The sequence below is a fragment of the Grampus griseus genome, assembly GCF_964374135.1.
Source record: "Grampus griseus genome assembly, chromosome: 1".
Taxonomy (NCBI): Eukaryota; Metazoa; Chordata; class Mammalia; order Artiodactyla; family Delphinidae; genus Grampus; species Grampus griseus.
The window spans coordinates 70,304,712-70,328,022 of record NC_139017.1 but is presented as its reverse complement, the minus strand read 5'-3'; the positions used below and the strand labels follow the sequence as shown (position 1 = coordinate 70,328,022).

General features: G+C 47.2%; 1 long non-coding RNA gene across 1 annotated transcript; it reads left to right on the top strand.

Moving 5' to 3' along the window:
• Positions 1–2,065: 2,065 nt before the first annotated feature.
• Positions 2,066–10,596, top strand: LOC309835142. Its single transcript, XR_014297943.1, has 3 exons — positions 2,066–2,163; positions 9,152–9,243; positions 10,480–10,596. It is a non-coding gene; the product is annotated as an uncharacterized lncRNA (long non-coding RNA).
• Positions 10,597–23,311: the final 12,715 nt, after the last annotated feature.

Below are 23,311 nucleotides of genomic sequence, written 5' to 3'. Positions count from 1 at the left end.
CCGGTTGGGTCAGGAAGTTTCAGGAAGTTCCCGAATATGGGAGAAATACCCCCCCTCCTGACCATCACGGGGTCTTTGTCCAGCAAACCCCCTTGTTGTTGGGGAGAGAACTTGTTAACGGGAAGGGGGTGTTTAGGGTCCCTGGTTTGACACCTGTCCCCAGACTGGGAGTCTTTATTACAAATAAATATCTTGACATTTTACTCTATAGATCATCCTTGACATAATTTTGTTGACATGAGTATATCACCAAGTGTGTCCCTGTTATTGAATTATTGTAAAAATTTAGAGCTTTGGGACATCTCTAAGTCCATATGTGGATGACTGTGGACTTTGAGATACTTCCTCTAGGGGAAGATGAGACCAAGGAGGAACTACTAAGGGGACCTGCAGAGACAGAAAGGTGATATTTATTGGGATCTGGAAAAGAGGGGCAGGAAGAGGGTAAGAGCAAGGAGAAGAGCAACGAACACTTACTGAGTGCTTATCTAATGACCCAGAAAGCATTATGTCCATTTTACAGATGAAGAAACTGAGGCTTAAGAATTTAAATAACTTGCTGAAGTTCAAGCAGCTAATATCTCCAAAACTGTTTCCGGAACCTCATGCCAGTGCCCAGTGTCTTTCCATGATACCAGGCGTCCTCTCAGAAACCCTGGTCTTGATTCTCACCAGCCCCCACCAGCCCTTCCCTTCTCTAAGCAGTTTCCCTCAAATCCAGGAACAGCTTGCAATTCTGATCTTAGCCACATGGTGGCGACATTGTCCGGCTATGGCTCAGGTCGCCTCCCCTGTGTCTGGTGGGGTTGCCCTGCGCTGGGTGCTTTTAGCACCACATTTACTCAGTTCTCCCGACAACCCTGGGAAGTAGCTATTATCCCGTTTTACAGATGAGGCCATGGAGGATCTGCCCACAATTACCCGGTCTGTAGTAGAAGCAGGAATGGAATCAAAGTCTGCCTGTCTGTCTGCAAGTTCCCGCCTCCCAGCATGCTGGACTCCCAGAGAAAAAGTCGTTCTGTGCCCTCAGCATGCACAGTCTGGTGGGGAGGTAGACGGGGTGGGCGGGGGACCCCACTTGAGCCTGGGCCGGGGGTGTGTAGTGAAGGAGGAGGGTGGGTGAGGGGTATCCAGGCCTTCGCTTTGGTTAACGAAGGGGAGAGTTAGGTTTTAAGGTGGGAATAAAGTACAGTTAGAACCACTCCTGTGAATCCCTTAGGATGCTGCTGTGTTGTAGACCGACGTACCACCCTCAGCAACTTGTCCTCCTGCTTTGGAAGAGACTGCCTTTTCCTCCTGGTAGACGGTTGGCTGTGTTCCCGAGCAAGGCTACATGAAAATGTGTCTGCAGATTGAAATGTTAGATTCCTGTCCCAGACAGGGACGTGCTGGAAACGCCTGGAGCTGGCTTGTGAGAGCTGGTGTTACGCGTCTTTTCCCGAGTCTGTGCTCAGGGTCATCATGGTGGTGGTTTGAAATGAGCCATGGAGGGAGTATCCACACCACAGGGATTGGCAAATGCTAGAGACCAGGGCCTTGTCCTCCTGAAGAGCCAGCTGTTAAACAGCTCCTGACACAGCCCTGCCCCCGGGGAAGGTGGGTGGGAGCAGAGAGATGGACCAAGGGCCCCAAGGGAACCCATGGATTTACAGCTTCCGTCTCAAGCTTACTCCAAGCTTTCAGTTTGTGAAGAGAGTAGATTCTCCTAGAGTGGAATCGCTGCGTAATTTAAGTTGCTACTTTCCTGTCTCTTCTTTATTGCTCCTGAGAGCAAGTAACAGACTTTGAGTAGAAAACATGCATAAGCTGTGTCTGCACTGGAAGCAAGATGGCTAACACGGACTGTGTCTTTGGACCAACCCGTGATGGACTCTGCCCAGGTCCTAAAGAGGTGGGGCGCCCACATGGAGCAGAGTGGCTTTGGGGTTAGCTGCGGAGGGAGGGCACACACGTGATGCTCACCTCGGGGCTCAGTGACCACAGCAGATGGTGACTGGACGGGAAAGGAGGGCCCTGGCTGTGCCGAGGCACTGGCGTGCTCAGTAAATATTTGCTGAGTGGAAACCAGCCATGGCTGCTATGTGCACCTTAGCTGAAAGCTGCCTGTCGTGTTCAAGAGCGTATGTGACACCCCAGCGTCCTTACAGGAGGGCTGGGACCAGGGTGAGTCAACAGGACACCCACTCTCAGGTGCCGACCCTGCACTTGCACCAGCCTGAGCGTGGGGTCTCCTTGCCTCCCTGTTCACAGGGCCTGGGGCCTGCATCAGAAGAGGGGGAGGCAAGAGCCTGTGACCCGGTCACATCACAAGGGGGGCCATCTGAGCTGCATCTGGAAGGGTCTTCAGGCACTGGGTGGGAGGGAAGGTCTTACTCCAGGGAGTGGGAGCTGGTGTGCAGGCTGGAGGCTGATGGGGGTTCTTTCTTAGGCCCATAAGGGATGGGGAGTGACCCCTAAAGTGGGGAGGTTTTCCCAGTTATCTGTTCCTGCTGGGGCTCTCCCTCCCTTCTGTGCTCCCAATGGGAGGGTCTCAAAGGTCGGTGGGCATGAGTGGGGACCTACCTCTTCCCTGTGGGGAGGTTGGTGTACCCTGAGCCCCTGGGGTGGGTAGAAGGTTGTGCTGGATGTTTTGTTCTGTCCAAACCCTGTTGGTTGCAAGAGAGATGCTGAGAACTTGTCAGGCCAAGAACCACAAGGGAACCCTTGTGATAAAGGAAGCCCAGCAGAAAGAGGCCGACTGATGTGGCTGGGGAGAGAGTCACCCACAAACTGAGGTTGGGCAGAGCCATGCATGGGGGCTGGGCACAGCTCAGCGTGGGGGCAGTCCCTCCACTAGGGGGGCTTCTCCAGCTTTAAAAGGTAACGTACTTGGTGTGACTAATGGGATGGTTAAGACTAAGGTGAAAAGACCCTGTGAAAGCTGGACCATGAGACTCCCTAGGAGGACACTTCAATGCCCCAGGAAGAAGGGCAGGTCCACCAGCCTGCAGCTCACAGACAGGGAAGGTCCCCAGGCCCTGCTGGGAGACCAGCTGAGGGTTGCCAGGCCAGCAGCCTTTGCAGGTCTGGGTTGCAGCCGGAGGTGCACGCCTGTTTTTGACACGCTGAGTGCAAGGGGAGGCGGCTGTGGTTGACCAAAAGTCACCTTGATCTCAGAGGCTGCTGAGATGCAGCCACAGGTCTTAGTTCCTCTCTGGGGTGATGCGAGGGAGGCAAGACGCTGCCCTGGGACAGTCCTGGCCTCCTGCCCCCTCATGTGGCTTCTCAAGGTCTGAAACCATCTTGCGTGGGAGATAAACTGCCCTGAGAGGGGCTTGGATCCGGAAAGACTGTTGGTCTGAAAGGGCAGGGACCTGGTCTTAGGCCAGGCTCTGCCTTGTACTGACTTTCCACATCTTGCGGTTTACCAGTTAACCAACGTCTCTGGAGCCTTAGTTTACTCATCTGTAAAATGGGAAGGTAATCCCAATGGTACTTATCTCTCTCATAGGTGAAAGTGCTTTTGCCCTGGAAAGTGCTAGACAAGTGGGGTGCGTTGATGATGGTTTAGCTCCCTGGGTGCCTCTGACGGACTGGAGACCAGGAGGAATGTCTGTCATGTAGATACAGCAGGAACAGAGGCAGCAGTGCCCTGTGTATCCAGGGGCCAGACTTCTCCCATCCTCAGCCCTTCAGCCCAGGGCTGGGCTCCCACCTCATCAGCACAGGGGCCCGCCTCAGTGACCCGAGCGAGGACCTCCCACCTCCCACCTTTGGGGGCCCCTCACCCACCAGAAGACTTTCTCTCAGGCTGCTCGGCTTTACAAAATGGAGGTATTTTCCAACTGTCTCACAGAGAACCATGCAGCTGTTTTTATTTTCTTTTTTATTCTAACGTACAGCAAATCACATTACAGATTAAAAAAAAAAAAAGCCCCCTACAAGCAAAAGACTTAAATATTTGAAGTGCTATAAAACGGATTCGTCAGTGACTCTCCTGAGACCATGCATGTACTTAGCATTTTACCTCGGTCTGTAAGTGTGTGGTGTTGAGGTGAAGAGACAGAAGTCACCCTGAGGGGTGTCCCCATCTTCCCTGCTGCTCTGTGCCACCCTGACCCTTTTGAGGGCCCGTGAAGGGAAACTCTGAGCCCGGGTCACAGAGGCAGGTCATGCTTCCTTGAGAATGAGGTCTGTCCTGGGGTCTTTCTCTGGAAGGGCCGGAGTCCTCCTCTTCAGGTCAGCCTTGGGCCCTGGACTTGCAAATGTGCCCTTTGCATCAGAGATGGGCCAGAGCACGGTGAGGGGTGCAGGAAAGAGGCTGCCTGAATGGCCTCAGTGTGACCCTGACAGCTGGAACCCATGTCACATGCAGGCCCCGGGCATGCTCCTGACAAGGGACGATTTTTGGTATTTGTGAGTGATGGATGGTTCCTACCTTTCGGTCACTTCCTCACTGATTTCCGCCTCTTCTGAACTCTTGGTCTGCATTACTGTGTGGGAAGAACTCATTCCTCCCCCCCACCCCGCCACCACACTTGTCCCTCCTTAACTCTTACACTGCTACTACTACTAGCACTCACAGCACTTCTGACACCAGATGTGGGGTACCCCAGCACCAAGCAAGTCTGTGACACCAGCTGGTTGTCCTACAATTCAATTCAGTTCTGACACTGTCCACCTGGAGATAGGCTACAGGTTAAGGGCTCAGTCCTACAAGACTGCCCCACCCCCCATTAACATGTCAATCATAAGTCCAGGTTGTCACTCGTGCTTCTGATGATGTTATAAGTCGGAGGTTCCCAAAACCTCCTCCTTGGTTTCAATTAATTTGCTAGAGCAGCCTGCAGGATTCAAGAGAACAGTTTATTTACTGTTTACCAGTTTATTATAAAGGATACAGACGAACGTGAAAAGGGAAGATACGCAGAGGGCAAGGTATGTGGGAAGGGGCGTGGAGCTTCCGTGCCCTCTCTAGGTGCCCCACTCTCCCAGCACATCCGTGTGTTCACCAACGTGGAGGCTTTCCAAACTCCATACTATTGGGATTTTCACGAAGGCTTCCCCGTGTAGGCATGATAGACTAATAACTCCATTTCCAGCCTCTCTTCCCTCTCTGGAAAAACGGGAGTGGGACTTCTAATCCTGGCCTGGTCTTTCTCGTGACCAACCCCCGCTAAGGATCCCACCAAGAGTCACGTCATGAGAACAAAAGACTCTGCTATCAGCCCGGAAATTCCCAGAAATTTAGGAATGCTGTGTCAGAAACCAGAATCAAGGCCCAGTGTTAGAACAAAAGATGCCCTAGTCCTCTTATCACTTTCGGAAACCGCAAGGGTCTTAGGAGCTCTTTGCCGGGAACTCAGGGCAGGGACCAATATACATTTTTTCTATCATCTCAAAATTACCAAAAATAGTTGGTCCCGCAGGATCCTCACACTCGGGCCCCCCAGGCTGGGCTCCCCTTCCTGCCCTGAGTCTCTAAAGGCCCAGCACCCTCTCCACTGGACAGCTGGGTTCCTTCTTGCCTTCACCCCTCACACCCAGTCCTTTGCCAAGTGATTCTACTGCAGCCGTGTCTCTCTATCCTGTCACCTCTGCCCTCCGTCACTGCCCTGACTTAGCCCCTCATCTCTTGCCTGGATTTTACAATGTCTCCGTTCTGGCCCCGTGCCTCCAGTGTCTCCCGAGAGGCCATGCTGCCCTGATTAATCCACCTAAAGCATCTTCTGATGCTGCCTCTCCCCGGTTCAAAGAGCTTCACTGATTTCCAGTTACCCACGGAATTTATTTCAGATGCCTCAGCCTGGCTTTTAGCATCATCTATGGCCCTGCTACGCAGAGTGCGGTCCTCAGACCTGAAGCTTTAGCATCACCCAGGAGCTTGTATGAAATGCAGACTCTCAGGCCCCCCAGAGCTACTGAGTCAGAACCTGCTATTGAACAAGATTGCCAAGTGAATCGTGTGCACGTTCAAGTTGGACAAGTGCTGCCTTATGATTTGATTTCTTCCTTTTAAATATATATATAATCAGATATATAATATACATACTTATAGCATACGTATATGTGTCAGCAAGTCATACATGCACATGGTTTTAAAAAATGTACTGAAGGGGCTTCCCTGGTGGCGCAGTGGTTGAGAGTCCGCCTGCCCATGCAGGGGACGTGGGTTCGTGCCCCGGTCAGCCCAGGAGGATCCCACGTGCCGCGGAGCGGCTGGGCTCGTGGGCCGTGGCCGCTGGGCCCGCGTGTCCGGAGCCTGTGCTCCGCAACGGGACAGGCCACAGCAGTGAGAGGCCCGCGTACAGCAAAAAAAAAAAAAAAAAAATGTACTGAAAAGTCTCAGTCCCCTCCTGGCCCCAGTTCCTCTCCCCAGAGGCAACCACTTGTATTATTTCTGGTTTTAGTTTTTCCGTGTTTACTTCTGTGTCTGATGTGTATTTGTGATCTGATCTGATAATGTGTCTGATGGTATTTCTGGAGTTTTCAAACAGAAATATACCTAATGGCTTCTTGTTAATCTAGGGTGGATTTAACTCATTGATTCCCCCTCCCCTCCAACCTGCCTCCTGTTCTGCCTGCCAGTGGTTGGAATTGATCCTCTGCTGCCGGCTTTTGTCACGCGTCTGGTGGAGCCTTGGTTTTCCCCTTTTGTTTGAAAAGGATCCAGGCAGCTCTGTGGGCAATCAGGCTCCACCTTAGGGTGGTGGCAGGGGCCGGCTTTTATGCTGGGGAACCCCTAAATTTCAGAATGAGGAGGCTTTCCTGAGGCCCCAGGACCCACACAAGCTGCTGAGTTCTCTCCAGACCATGCATGCGTTCAGGGTTTTTGGGTTTTGTTTTTGTTTTAGAAGAGCCTTTATTTGTTGACATCTGAGAAGGAATGCCTGTCTCCTTCATGGTCATGCATGGGCTGGGTGAGGGCTGGGAGTTGACTATTCCATGCCCAGACTGCCCAGTAGGCTCCCTGTTTCAGCCCTGTTCTCACTCCACCCTCTTTCCTACCCGGCCGTCTGAGTTCAGAGGCCCCGCGCTTCCTCTGGGCAGATGGCTCCGTCCTCCACTGTGCCCCTAGGTGTGTGTTCTAGGTCATTGGTTCTCAAACTTGGCTGCACGTCGGGCTCACCTGGATCATTAACAAAGTCCTGTCCCCTGGGCAAGACCCCAGAGATTCTGATGTAATTGGTCTGGGGTCTGGCTCTGCCTTACTAGGCGGTCCTCTTCCTTTTCTCTCTGAGATTCCAGGCGTCTCTGGTCTGCTGATTAGTTGCCTCCCTGTCTCTCTTTGATGTGATCGATACACTTAAACAAAATACATTTACTATAGTTTTAAGGTTCCAGGGAAGGAGAGGACACACGTGCATTTACTTCGTTCATGAACATCTTGAACAAGAAGTGCAAAACCTAATTTCAGTCCACGTGTCCAACTTCATCTGCAGCCTCTCCTTTGCACTCTGTAATTTAGCAAATACCAACAAACTCCAAAACCATTCCCTTTCGCCCATCTGCACACTGCTCTTTCCCACATCTGTGACGTCACTCACGCTGCTCCCCGGGTAATGTCTAAGCCCAGAGACGAGCTGTGGGTCAGCCTCTGCATCTCCTGACCTTCCCTCTGCTCTGAAACGGCTCCAGCAGTTTCAAGCTCCTCGCTTTCACACAGCCACAATCAGAGGCAAGAGCCAGTGGGCAGCGAGGGGCACGGGCTTCTCCTCTCCCTCCTTCCTCTTGTCAGGTGGAAGTCATTCTCAGAAGCTCCCAGGAAACTTTTCTTACCTATCATTGGCCAGAATAGTGCCACGTGCCCGCCACCAGAGAGCAGGGGAGTATCCCCACCTACATCCCTGATCCAGGTATCTCGTCTTGACAGCAGAGCCAGTTAGGGCTGTTAGTAAGAAGAGGGGAGGCTCTGGGGGAGGAAGTGCATGCTGTTTGACCACAGTATTGTATTTCTCTGTTCATTCTGTGTCTTCTTTGGGGAACTAGTTATCTACAAGTTTGGTCCCCATTGTCAGTCCATTTTGCTCTAATTGCTTCCCTCTTGTCTTCTATGTTATTTTCTCATCATGTTTCCCATCACTGATGGAGTTTTCTGTAGTGTTGATTCTGTTCTTTGTATTTTAAGTTCTGCCAAAGAATTAATTTTCTCCTCAATTATTTTATTTGCTGCTCCATCCTCCAACCCCCTTCATATTCTGATATTTTCTTTCACCTCTGGTTTCATCAATCTTTTGCAAACTGCTGTTTCTTTCCTTTATTTTGGAGGACGAAATATTGGTGTAGGTCTCATGTTAGGTTTTTTTTTTTTCCTGCTTTTTTCATCTTTGATTGGAGTCTTTCTATTTGTTCTGCTAGTTGGCTCAGCAAACCTGTGTATCTGGATTCCTTTTGCCTTTGCTTTCTGTCAGGACCCTGAAGTCCGAGCACATGAGTTAGAGAACTAGATGTCATGCCTTGTATCCTTTGCTTGGCCTCACAGCTGCCTGGGAAGGCTGGGAAGAGAGCCTGGGCTCTGGGCAATGGGAGCTGGAAAGCCCTGTCTGCTCCGCCTGCCCCAGGCCTGTGAAAGCCACAGAAAAACAGCCTCCTCTGAGTGGGGTCTTCCTGTTCCACGAGGAGCCCCCTGTGGGATTCCACTTCCTTCCCCTCCACCCCTTCTGACTGGGCCGGCCATGTGGTGTGGCATCGTGCGGTTCATGAGCTTTCCGTCCCCTCACCCCTCCTGCCCCTTTGTCTGCTGCCTTTCCCATCTGGGTCATTGCTCCTGGAATGGTGTTTCTCAAACTGGTGTGCTTTGTAGTCTCGGGGTCCTGCAGGTGCTCTGTTAGAATGTTTACATTTCATGCTTTCATTTCAATAATAATCTGACAGTTAATAATCTGGTAGTTCATTATGTGCATATTTGGATCCTACAGGTGCCCCCCTATAACAAGGGCGTTTTCAGGACTGCGTTTGCTTTTGTGTTAGAGCATCTTCACAGGGGGACCAGATAACGGCACAGAGCATCGTCCTGATGGGGACCACCTGGTGCATGGTTTATGTGGAGGAGACAGGTGGGAGGACCGGCCATCAGGCAGGACAGGGCAGAGTGACAATAATAACCTGTGCTTTTGATGCCGGCACTGCTCTGAGTGCTGTGAGTGTGTTAACTCAGTGACTCTGCCGACAGCTCTGTGAAGGAAGACCCTGACTACTGCACTCTTACAGCTGAGGAGATGGAAGCACTGGGAGGTCAAGGCCCTGCTCAAGAGTTTGCAGCCGGTAAGTGGACTGAGGGTTTGACACGGGCAGCTGGGTCCCAAAACCTAATCTCTTACCCATTAAGCTGTAAGGCTCACGTACATTCACCCAAAGTTAATTCAGCTAAAACCAGTTTGCTAAAAGACAGTTTACACAGAAGTCCATTGAACAACCAATTCGCTGAATTTGATAAATTTATAAAATATTTACTTCTGCCAATTATTGATAAAATTTGGACTTCCCACGTAGTGCAGTGGTTAAGAATCCTCCTGCCAATGCAGGGGACACGGGTTCGAGCCCTGGTCCAGGAAGATCCCACATGCCACGGAGCAAATAAGCACCACAACTACTGAGCCTGTGAGCCACAACTACTGAAGCCCGCGTGCCTAGAGCCCATGATCCGCAACAAGAGAAGCCACCGCAATGAGAAGCCCGTGCACCACAGTGAAGAGTAGCCCCGCTCGCCGCAACTAGAGAAAGCCTGCGCGCAGCAACACAGCTAAAAAATAAATAAATTTATTTAAAAATAAAATAAAGTAAAATTATTGATAAAATTTACAGTGCTTTGAGTCAGATGGATTACCAGAACCTGTGAGGACTTTGGGGAACAAAGACCCCAGGGATCTGGCTTCAGACTGCCTCCCTGGCCTCAGGCCCTCTCCCTCTGCCTGTCAGTCTCTTCATCTCTCTGCCTCCCAGTCTCCCCTCTCAGGCCATCTTGTGAACTGACTTCTCTTTCTGTCTCCAGCAGGGAGCTGGGTAGAGAGACATGAAACATTGCTTTAGGTGCTCTTAGGAAGAAATAATGAAACCTGTCAACCAAAATGACAGAAATCTTTGAAAACTGTTAAACCATTTTTCCAATATGAATTGCTTTAAGTTTTACACATAGTTTTAAAAAAAGAAGTTTCTGGTAAATGGATAGATTTGATAATTTTGATGACTTGAACATTCACTAAATTGGCATCTGACAAATTGTCTCCCTTCTGCCCCTTAGCACCTCTCCAAAAGGCTTGTCACATTAAAAAATTCCTGCCCTATAGCTGTCAGGGGCGTATCTGACTGGTAAGCTGAGGTATGGGATTCTATCTTTGTGGCACCAACTTATAAAAGTTCATTAGCAGTAATGTTGTAAACACCCACTACGGGTGCAAATACCCAATGAAGAACGTTCTTGTTCTATGATTCCAGTGGCAAGTAGATAGATATGTGTTGAATGAAGACTTTAATAATGTTGTCATGTTAATTTTTTTTCAGGTGAATAATGCAATTCTACAGATCTATCAGTTGTCACCTGGCAGAGTTTTGGTTAAGACGAGATTCTGGTAAACAAAGACTTTAATCAAGTATTGGTACAATAAATGTATGTGAACTAGCATTCTTGTATTGAAGTTAAAAAACTAAATAAAATACAGAGCCTGATGTGAGCCTGCAATTTTCTCTCTTAATACCAACACCAATGGTTTAGTTTCAGCAAAACAAAAACATTCATCACATTACATTAAAGTTGCATGTTTGAATATGTTCGAATAATCATTGCTTTATTATTTCGTTGCTTTGTATTTATTTACTTTATATACATTTTTTGTTTATAATATAAAAGCTATAAGCACCAGACATTAATACATAGTTTCATGTTTATACATCTTTAAGTAACATAATAAAAATTAAATCAACATTCAGTAATGAGAATTATTTTCTTAAAAGGAATCTTTTTTTTACTATAAAGTGAATTTTAATTGAATTATTACAAGAAATGAAAATAAAAGGGATCTCTGATAAGCATAACACAAATACCAAACTGACGAAGTAAAGCATAAAAAAAAGTACAGAATTTCATTTATAAATGAAAAAATCCCAAGTAAAAATATTATCAAACAGTAGTACATTTAAAGAATAATATACCAACTGAGATTTATCCAAATAATGGAAGAATAGTTCCATATTAAGACATCTATTAATGTATTATTAGTAGATAAAAAAGAAAAACATATGCTATGTTCACAGATGTTAAAAAGGAAACAATAAAATTGACCATTTTACTCTTGGTAAAACTCTTTTTTTTTTTTTTGCAGTACGCGGGCCTCTCACTGCTGTGGCCTCTCCCGTTGCGGAGCACAGGCTCCGGACGTGCAGGCTCAGCGGCCATGGCTCACGGGCCCAGCCGCTCCGCGGCATGTGGGATCTTCCCAGAGCAGGGCACGAACCCGCGTCCCCTATATCGGCAGGCAGACTCTCAACCACTGCGCCACCAGGGAAGCCCTAAGACCCTATTTTAATAGCAGCAAAATTATGAAGCATTATCATTTTCAACAAGACATGCCTTTTCACTTTTGTACTGCAGGCATGCATTATTGAATAAAAATTAAAAAGCCTGTGAATTAATTGAATTTTGAGAACCTAGATAGTACATTTCATGTGCTTAGAATTAAGCCTAGTAGGTGACAGAGCTCAAAAAAATGTTTCCTTCCCTTTCCACCCCTCTCCTCTACAACACATCTGGTCCTGAATCTTGTATCTGCAGGTCACTTTTTTCCACAGTCAAGGGCCATTCTTCCCTCTATTCACGTGTAGCGAGCTGGGCTATGAAATCCTGAAGGTCCTCCACCCAAGGCCCATCCTTCTCAGGGCCCCCAGGACCCACCCCGTTCCAAGGAATCATCTCTCTCCCCCAGCCACCCCCGTGCAGGCCCTGCCTGGCCATGAGTGTTCCCTGATGGGGTCAAGTGGCTCACAGGTCAGAAGTGTGGCCAAAGGCTGAAGGGTTTGCTTCTCATATTTGGTTATTTGAGTAGCAGAGTCACCACCCACCATCTGTGATGTGAGAAAATTTTGATGGAGAACCCAGGAGAGCAGCTCGTGCTGCTCCGGGGTCTCAGTGAAATTGGTCAGGAAGACCTAGGCTTTAGCCCCAGCTCCACCTTAATGAGGGATCTGTGGGGACCCAGGGGAAAAGGGTGGGGTGGGGCAGATATTGCCAAGGCCCCTCCATGCTCCAGTGTCATCGTGGTCTAGACGTCCCCCTGGGGCTCTGGACTTCTCCGGATCTTCTCGTAGGTAGTGTGGATGGCCAAAGTACACTCCGGGCTATGTGAATGGCAGGTGCCCTTCTCCCTGTCTTTCTACAATTCAAGCAGAGTTTAGGAGTGGCCTTGGTCAATTTCTAAGCATTAGGCAGATGGGTCAGTCATGCTACATCTCTTCATGAGCTTCTTGTCCTCAACTAGGTATTCTGCCTCTCAAAACTGATAACTCCCCAAAATATAGCTTCAGCACAGACCTCTCTCTTGAACACTGCAGAATCTTTGCACTGCTCTGTCTTCTACCCAGGATGCTACCTCTCTCTCCCCACTCTAAGACTTCCACTTTGCTCACTCCCTCATCTCTTTCAGGGTCTGCTTTATTTTCTCATAACACTTATCATCGTCTAGCACTTCATAGTTTGCTTATTGATTCGTCATTCTCCCCTCCCTCAATCTAGAATGTATATTCTGTGAGGCCAAGGACTCTTCTTGTTTTGTAGACTTCTGTAGCCCAGATCAGAACAATTCAGGGAACACAGTAGACACTCAACAAATAACTGATGAACAAATTTGTAAATCACCTTGACTGCTCTCGTTGCAAAAGTGCTTTGAAAAACTGAAAAGCATCAGATAAATGTAAGTTATTATTATTGTAATCCTCATTTCATGAAAGAAGAAACTGAGGCACAGGGAGGAAAGTGATTTTCTAGGGTTGATCAAGAAGTCTGTGTCACAAACTTATTTTACGAAATAGAAACAGACTCACAGACATAGAAAACAAATTGATGGTTACCAAAGGGAAAAGGGGGTGGGGGAGGGATAAATTAGGCATTTGGGATTAACAGATAAAAACTACTATATATAGAATGGATAAACAACAAGGTCCTACTGTATAGCACAGGGGACTATATTCAATATCCTGTAATAAACCATAATAGAAAAGAATCAGAAAAAGAATCTATCACTATCTCTATCTATCACTGTCTCTGTCTATATCTATATATCTATATCTATATCATCCATATCTATATATCTATCTATATCTGAATCACTTGGCTGTATAACAGAAACTAACACAACATTGTAAATCAACTATACTTCAATTAAAAAAAAATCTGTGTCAGAGCTGGGCCTCACATCCATTTCTGCACTTAACTCCCTGTCTCCTTGTAGGGAATTCATTTTCTCCATCAGACTGAGAGCTTCCCAAGGGCAGGGACTGATGTGGCAGGGGCTTCAGGACAAGGTTGTGTATCTGGGTCAGATGTTGCCTGATCTGTTTCTCTATCCCAAAGCCACATATTGCTCACCTCCTGTGAGTCTCTGGTAGGGGTATTAGGGTTTGAGTAACAATGACCTATTTCCTGAGTCCCCCTGAGGCCCAGGTTAGATAGGGACATAACTGAGAGGGACTGACATGGGAAGTCACAGTGTGGCAGACACTGAGGCAGTTGGGGACAGTGCAGGGAACACTAGGCTGGGAATGAGGACATCCCTATCCTGTCTTGTGCTTTGCCATGGTTCTCTGATAAGTCCAAGTGTTCCCTCTGTGTCTCACTTTCCCCCACTATAACCTGCTGGGACTGGACTGGGTCCTGATGTTTTGTGGAGCAATGATCTAGCATCGTCCCCTCTTTAGGGAAGTCAAGGATGAGAGAGGAGAGGACCTGGCCACTGGCTACTCCTGGGCATCCTGACAGCAGCTCTACTTGCTTCTCCTCTGCTCATCATTTTAGCCCAGTAGTTGTCAACGGGTGGGACCAGGAATATCAACATCACTTGGGAACTTGTTAGAAATGCAAGTTCTCAGGTCTGCCTTAGACCCACTGAATCAAAAACTCCGAGAGTGGGCCCAGCAAACTTTATCTTACCAAGCCCTTCAGGTACTCCCGATGCGAGCTCATTTGAGAACCGTTGCTTCTGGGAAGTCCCTTAGGTGTCCTCCCCTCCACCTGCGAGCCCTGTCTCCTGGTCTTCCCCCAGTGAAATCATTCCATCTGTGACCATAGCACCAATTTCCAACTAAGGGCAAATAGCCACATGAGATGCTCTCCTAGGGACATCTCATCAGCAGATATATCAAAGCCTTTACGCAAAGAGGTGGTATTAATGGCAGGATCTCAGGCAAGTAGGAGGGAGAGACTTCAGGAAGGAGAGAGGAGGAAACGAGCCTTTCCTGATGCTTCTCAGCTTCTTGGGTTTGCCCTATATCCAGGCCCTGCTAGTGTGCCCTACTTTTTATTTCCTTGGGTCTTGTATAGATGACAGGGTCTACCAGACACCTGGCCATTTACACTTTTGCTTCTTTCGCTTTGCCATCCCTCCTCCTTGGGTGGTAGCAAGGATCTGATGAGGCTGTGGACGTATGAGTGGGGTATGTTCCCCATCAGTGGTTTCCTCCTTTTGCCCCTCAGCTCCCAGCATGTTGTGGGCACCCAGGCACAGCAACCATATTGTCCAAACCAAGGACTGGACCCAGAACTTGATGGGAAGCAGAATACTCTGGACTCCCCAGCACTCACTGTCTCTGAGCACATATCAGTTGACCCTAATTTGATTCCCTTAGACCCACCTTAGGGTGTCTCAGGAAGCTGATCTCTTCATAGGGAGGGTCATGGCTGTTGGCCACACCAGTCTGAAGGTTAGCAGATTCCACTGCGAGAAGGGCCTGGGGAGTAGCTGCTGAGCCTGGCACCACTGGCAGGAGAGTGGACCCACCTATATATAGCAGATGCTAGTGAGAATGGATGAAACTCGAGGTGACCCCTCATCAGTCCTTGGTTGAGAGCCGCCATTGCCCTCTGGTTCATAGGATCAGGTCCCAGAGCCCTGTCCTGTCCCTGCCTTCCTCCACCCTTCCTTTCTGGGCATGCATACAGCTCCCACCTCCAGCATTGCTCTCCCCCAGGCTTCTACAAGGAATGATTCACAAGAGAGGTCAGTGAGCCTCTATCTGATCATTGCCCTGCCACCTTCCCTGGGGTCTCCATCTTCTCCTTTCTCCCAGATCCACCCCTATCCCAGGGCTCCCCTCAGGGTCTACCCAGCACCTGCCTCTCCCAGTCTGCATCTTCTTTCTCATCCAGATCCACACTCCAGCCACTAGGCTCATGTCAGAACCATGAGAAGGATGCCTCTCCAAAGCCATTTGCTCTGAAGAGAACCTGGAGTCAAAGGCTAGTGTCAGATCTGCCTCAGTCAGGCCTGTTGGGTAGGCAATTGGGAGGAGGTGGGGCCACCCTGGCTCAGAGCCTGTATCCCAAGTGTACATCCTTGATGCAACCCTGACAGGTTTCCTCCTTTCTAGCCTCTCTACACACTAGCTGCTGTTACTTTAATGTTTCTTCACTAGGCTTTCTGTCCCATTTCTGCACAGGAAACTCAGAGGCTCCCGTTAGCTGCATGTGCCGTTGCTCATCCCCTCAGTCTGCCTCTTTTCTCTTCTCAGACTCCCAGAAGAAAAATACATTCTAAGAGGAGGAAGGGATAAAAAACTCTGGGGTCACCAGACCTCAGGGTATGTCCTTTTCTCTGTTTGGGATGTCTTTTCCACTACGCCACAAGAAAACTCCTATTCATCCTTCAAGGCCCATCTCAAGTATTCCCTTATCTGCGATGCCTTTCTCAACTCGGGCAGCAGTTACTTAACATTTTTCTTCCTTCCATCCTTTCTCCCTCCCTCCCTTCCTTCTTTCTTTCATACCCAAACCATATATTTTGTATTTGCTCCAACTTTAGCGTTTAACATCTGCTTTTATGTTTAGAAATTTACTCCTCCCCTTCTTTGAGCTATTTCAAATACTGACATATTATGTGTCATGTACTGTGTTGATAGCTCTATGTAGATTATTTCTTTTCATTATCACAACAGCCCTATGAAGTAGATACAATTATTATCCATATTATGGAAAAGCTACAAAAATTAAGTAAGTTGTGCAGGGTCACACAGCCAGTGTGTGGTGAAGCCCCCATTGCAATAAGCTCCTTGAGGGCAGGGGCTTATCTTATTTCTCACTCAGCCTTTTCCCCATCACCAGCACCTAGTAGGCACTCAGTGTGAGGGTTGAATGCTGTGTGAGTGAAGAAATGAGAAGAAAGATTGTTCAGATGAGAGCCCCACCTGAGCGAGCAGAGGTCAGGAAGGCATTGGTGGGATGGGGCAGCTGAACTGGTAATTACACCTCTTTCTTAACATCAGTTGTTCCTGCTCTGTAGCCCTCAGGATAGTAGCCGATTTGGTATTTTACGACACCAGGGCCTGAAGTTCTTTCATAAGGGTTCCCACCCCCGTAACCTACCCAGTACAGTCCCTTTATGTAGCTGAGGTGATGCTCCAGGCTGATGGGGGAAGGGTGGTAACTGGGTGTAGTGACCACAGGTGCTCACACTGCTCAGAGGAGGGCTGAACTGTGGTTTATGTATGCAGAGGTAGTAGCCATCCTTTGAACGGGCAAGTCTGGTATGCAGCAAAAAACGGGCATCTATCTGCCTGAACGTGCTATGCAAGTGCCGCCCATCCAGGGTTGGAGCCAGAGTCTGGGGCACGGGAGCGTTTCAGGGCTGGGGGTAGGGTGCCCTGAGTTCCTCAGTCCTTACTCCTCAAATCCTTCTCCTCCCCTGCTTGGATTCTTGTTTTTTTTTTTTTTTTTTTTTGCGATACTGGGGCCTCTCACTGTTGTGGCCTCTCCCGTTGCGGAGCAACAGGCTCCGGACGCGCAGGCTCAGCGGCCATGGCTCACGGGCGCAGCCGCTCCGCGGCATGTGGGATCTTCCCAGACCGCGGCATGAACCCGTGTCCCCTGCATGGGCAGGCGGACTCTCAACCACTGCGCCACCAGGGAAGCCCCCCCGATTGGATTCTTATGTGTAATTCAGCCTCCCAGGCTCCTTGATGCTGGGAAAGGGGGTGCACACAAGCCAGTCCCACATTTATGCTCTGGGTGATGCATTAGTCTCCATATATTGGTCCAACTTCTGGACTTGCAGGTTTGAAGACTACAATGAGACTATGGCCATTCACTGAGGTGGGGACTTTTTGTTTGCATCACATAAACTGCCTTAAAATGTCCCTCAGTCCCCCCATTTTCCCCAAGTCCTCCCAGCCTTGCCCTCCCCTGGTCTCTGCTGGCCCATTTTCATCACCTTCCTAGCAGATGGCCATCATCCCTCCATGGACAGATGTCCTCCAGGCGTAAGGCTGCTTTCTTCTCATCCGCAGGGCTGCTGACCACACAGGTGATGCAGCTGTTGAAGCAGCCGAGGGGTGGGCTCAGGCTCAGCTTCCGGGAGCTGGGGGCTGGCCCCAGTGTCCCTCTCTGCTCTAGCTCCCTGGGGAGGCCCCGGCTCAGCCAGCTCACTGTCGGGTTCCCTGTGTTTCCTGGGGTCCCTCACTCTAGACTGACGTTGCAGCAGCCTGATGTGTTAGATGATGAATGAATCTGGATCCTGGGGTTGGGGATGTGCTCTGGGGTGAGAGGGGACAGAAGAGGAACTGAGCTTCGGGGTTAGAGACTCATCCAAGTATATCACCTCTCTCACCTATGTGATGCATCTGTGTAGGTTTCTAACTATAGGCCTGGGGAAGGAACCTACTCTCCCTGGACTGAGGTTCTGATTCCCAGCCCACAGCCAGATGGTTGAGTCCCTTCCATGCTCAGTTAAGTCTAGATAACTAAATTATCAAGATGTATATGATAATTATATAATTATATGTATACATGATAATATATATGGTCACCATATATTATTGTATATATAATAAATAAAACATGCGAGGCATTGAGAATACAGTGTAAAAACATGATAACGTTCTTGTTTTGTTCAAGGAATAAAAACATACTGATTATCTTTAAATGCTGAAGTAAAAATGTAAGTTTAGTCATCAGTGGGATAAAAGTACAATGTTGGGGCTTCCCTGGTGGTGCAGTGGTTGAGAGTCCGCCTGCCGATGCAGGGGACACGGGTTCATGTCCCGGTCCGGGAAGATCCCACATGCCGCGGAGCGGCTGGGCCCATGAGCCATGGCCGCTGAGCCTGCGCGTCCGGAGCCTGTGCTCCACAACAGGAGAGGCCACAACAGTGACAGGCCTGAGTACCGCAAAAAAAAAAAAAAAAAAAAAAGTACAATGTTGTATAATTTCCTAACTACTAGAGAAGTTTGGATCAAAGAAAACTGTATTAATTAAACAAAAGGCAGAAAAAAAGAAAAAGATGATAAAAAAACATTAAATAGGATGTCTGGAGTAGGTCCATACATGTAAAAAATTAAAATGCATTTGAATGCGTTATATCTCCCTATTAAAAAGCCAAGACCCAGATTAGGCAAAACCAGATGTATGCTATTTACATTACCTAATGAAACAGAAAGATTAAAAAGAAAGAGATGAAAAACAGTTGATGTGGAAAATGTCAACAAAATGATTGCAGGTGTGGCAATAGTCACTACAGACTAAATAAAATTTGAGATAAAAAACATTAAGCCGGTCAAACAGAGATATTTTAGATTACTATGTACCTAACAACATGGTTTGGAAATGTATAAATCAAATTCACTATTACTACAATAGATGAGTTTACTACAGCAGATGGACCTAAAAGGACTAGAGGACAGGATATAATATAGGTAAATACAGATGTTAGAGGCCAGGTGTCCAATCTGGTAGGTAGCTCACCATAGGCTCCATCCCACTTCCCTCACTGTCCTTGACTTCGTCTCTTGAAGGATCTAGAAAGCTAAATTCTCAATTTCAGTCTTTCTTACAGTTGCATTGGTTCTGACCAGTGACTTAGGGGAAATCTGCTGTGTGAGAGGAAAGGTCTTCACTCCTGAAAAGAGAAAGCCTCAATACAAGAAAGATTTTTTTCCCCTGTCTTTCTCTCTTTTGCTCTTTATGCTAGAATGATGTCTGGAGCAGCAGCTATCTTGGACCAAAAGGCAACAAGCATGAGGACAGAAGCCCATGTGCCAAGGATGGCAGAGCAGGAAGATAGAGTGAGCCTCCTTCCCAGGAGACAGTGTGGAGCAGATGGATGGGTACCAGCAAAAGCTATCTCTTGACTTCTGGTTATGTGAGAAAAATAGATCCCTATTTGCTTAAGCCTTTAAAAATCAAGTTTAATGTTAATCGCTGTCAAACGTATCCCTGACTTATGTACATAGATAACAATAAAAAAGATTTGATCAGCAAAATCAAAGTTGATTAAAAACAAGGCCAAGCAAAAGAAAAAATATTGATGTCTGACTAAAAAATTAAAGCTATAAGTAAATGTCACTAAGAATGAGAATCGAGCGTAACTACAGATGAGAAGAAATTAAAAATTATAAGAAAACACTGTGTACAACTGCATGTCAATATATTTGAAAATATAAGTGAAATAATGTTTTTCTAGGAAAGTGTAAATGATCAAAATCCTATTAAGAAGTGGCAGCAAACCTGAATACACACACAGTCTTAGAAGAAATTAGAAACGTGGCCAAAGATCTGTCCTTACAAAGGTCATGAAGTGTATGTGGTTTTAGGGGTGAGTGCTACCAAATGGCCAAAGAAAAAAACTCCTGTGTTATATACACTGTTCCAGAGTTTAAAAAGGCAAAATATTTCTGAGGTCATTCTGAAAGTATAGTTTAACTATAATACTCGCGTCAGACAAGAATACCAAAACCAAAACAAGACAAAACACACAAATCCATGGGTTAATGACAGTTACAAACAGAGAATTTAAAATTCCTAAATTAAATATTAGCAAATATTATCACACAATACATCATGATCAAGTTGGGTTTATTATAGGGATGCAAGGATAGTATAATTAGGAAATTTATCAATGTAATTTACACCACTAGCAGATGAAAAGAAAACCATACCTAGCATTTATTGAGCAGGTATATATTTCCAGGCATAGCTCCTAAGACTTTACATTAACTCATCTAATCCTCATAATAACCCTATAAAGTTACATGGACTAGCTGTGTCAGTAGGGTCACCTAAGGCAGGGGTAAGCAAAGGGTAAAAGATCAGGTGGTAAATATGACAGGTGGTCTCTGTCACAACTACGCAACTTTGCCATTATGGGGAGAAAGCAGCCGAATACAACATGTCAAAGAATGGACGTGGCTGTGTTCCAATAAAACTTTATTTATAATATCAGACATTGGGCTGGATTTACCAGTGGCTATAGTTTGCCAGCCCTTGATCTGGGGCAGTTGTTGAAAATGCAAATTTGTGGGCCCTTCCCAAAACTCATTGAACATTCATCTGGGGAAAATGATATTTTTACATCACTTCTTTAAAAGATCTGATTTAATGAACAGATACTTTAAATATAAAACCAAATGGAATGTCTATTACAAAGTGTCATGAAGAACAGACAGGTGTTTAGGAAGTTTATGTTCTTAGGCATTTAAAGTGTTCACTCAGCAAGTGGTTTTTATGAATTTTTATTAAGCTCTTTTCAATAGGTAAAGGAATATTAATCAGGCTTGAATAATAAAAATTCCTAGAAATCAGACTTCCCTGGTGGTGCAGTGGTTAAGAATCTGCCTGCCAGTGCAGGGGACACAGGTTCAATCCCTGATCCAGGAAGATCTCACATGCCGTGGAGCAACTAGGCCCAATGTGCCACAACTACTGAGCCTGTACTCTAGAGCCTGTAAGCCACAACTACTGAGCCTGCACACCACAACTACTGAAGCCCGTGCACCTAGAGCCCGTGCTCCGCAACAAGAGAAGCCACCACAATGAGAAGCCCGCTCACTGCAACAGAGTAGCCCCTGCTCGCCACAACTAAAGAAAGCCCACACACAGCAACGAAGACCCAACACAGCCAAAAATAAAGAAATAAAACAAATAAATTTATTTTTAAAAAATCCTAGAAAAATTAGGTGCATTTCTGTAGGTAGCCTTTAAAAATTGCTTAAATCTATTTGGTTAAAGGAATACTTCCTGAATGCCTCCTGGGAGCTGTGTAAAACACTGGGCAGATGCCAAGAAGAGTAGGGTATGGACCCTGCTCTCAAGTGGACAGCAGACCACACGCAAATAACTGTAGTCCAAGGCAGAGAGAAACATTACCCATAAATGAATTAGGAAAAAGAACTTTCAGACTTCAAAATGGAAATACTCATTCAACAGGGATCAGAAAAGCCTTTATAGGACATGGCAGTTCTGAAAACCATGAGGTAACAGAGAGAGAGAGGCTATATTTGAGGAACAGTGTGTTTGGCTAGAAACGAGGCTGGAAGACTGGTGTCAATTGATGGAGGATCTCTAATGCTGGGATGAGTACTTAGTGCTACAGGCGATGGGGTGTGAGCAAGTATTGCTGGAGGATTTAATATGGACACTGGTGGATTATCAGAAAATGGAAAGCAAGACAAAGGGAAACCAGCTAGTAGCACTTGTACTTTTTCTAGCAGCTCTTCTTTTGCTCCAGCCTCGTGGTTTTGATATGATTTGTTAGTCAAATCACCCTGACCCTGGTTCCAGGGGAGGGCACAAGTCCCAGGCGTTGACAATCAGAATGTTATTTCCCTGGCCAGTGACCCCTCTAGGGGTTATCTTGGGACCCAAGCCCAAACAGAAAGTGCTTTCCCTAGAATTTTGGAAACTCCCTTTGCCCTCTGGCTGAGTGGGATCCACAGCTGTACAAGGCCATACTCCCAACCACGTGGAGAAGCCCAGGAGAATAAAGCTGACAGGAAAGGGAGAGGGAAACAATGGAAAAAAAGATGAGAGAGTACATGGTCCCTGACAGAGAGAAGAGAGTGCCCTTCAGCTTTCCAGTTCCCGTGAGCATGAGGGCCAGAGGAACTCCTTTATTGCTCCTAGAGACCTGTGTATCTTTATCATGAAAACACTCTTTATTGATCTAATTTGAGTAGGCTTTCATTTTTTGCTGTCAAAAGAGATAGGGTGAGACTGTATTGGTAGGCTATTACTCAGAAAGTTATGCCAGGAATTTATCGGCCAAGGAGGAGAGAGAGACAAGTTCAGGAATGAGAAGCTGGAGGCCAGGGAGGCAGCTGCTATGTTCTCCATCCTTTATGGACTGGAAACCCCAGCTTGGATAGTCAACCCAGCCTCTTCTTAAAAGCTTTCCAACCTCCTGTGTTAGAGACCCTCACCCCTCCCCTGCTCCCACGAGGTGAAGTATGCAGGGAATGTGTGGGATATGGATATTCCCTGGAGAGCCACCACCATATGTCAAGAAGGAAGGGACCAGGTGGCGAGGTGAAGGGTACAAAATTTGGAGCATGGCACATGGAGGAAAGTGTCAGGAAGCAAGGCTGAATAAACCGTCAAGGACCAGATCCTTTGCGGAGTTAAACTTCTTTTCCTGAGAGCCATTTATCCTGTGGGGGATGGGAACAGGGAACATTGTTTGGTTTCAAGCTGGTAAATTACAGGAAGAGCACTGCATTTAAAAAAGATCCAGATATCAGCTTCATGGAGGATAATTTGGAAGGGAGAAGAGACCAGAGGCAGGGAAGCCAGTTAGGAGGCTGCTGTGATAACCCAAGCAGAGGTGATGGAACGGGACAGGGGCTGGGTCTCTTTCTGTATCTCTGACTTGTGTCTAGGGCAGAGTTTTGTCCTAATCTCTCCAGCTGGACTTCAGATCAACTGGTTTAAAAGCATTTTACCTAATGACGAGTTCTAACATTCAGTCTCTTACTTAGTGTTTTTTCTTCATCCAGTTTTGTTGTTTTGGTTTTACCAAGTGTTTTGTCACTTGAGAATTTTTTAAATCAGTTTTTGAACCAACCGGTTAAGGATATTTCTGATGTAATTGTGTATTTCTAATAATCAACTTTGTAGTATTCTACAATTGAAAGGAGAGCTGTTTTGATATTTGTGGGTGGGCCTCTATACTTTTATACTCCCGGGGTTGCTGGGGGCTCTCAAGTGATCCCTCTGCTTTACAACTTTTATGTGCTGCCTCTCATGACATGTGTAGCTCTGGAACCCACCCTGTACCCTGTACCTTCCCTCTGCCAGCTGTGTGTGGGCCCCGAGAGTGGGCAGTGGGATTTGGATGAGGGCCCAGGCCAGGAGGGGAGGATGGTG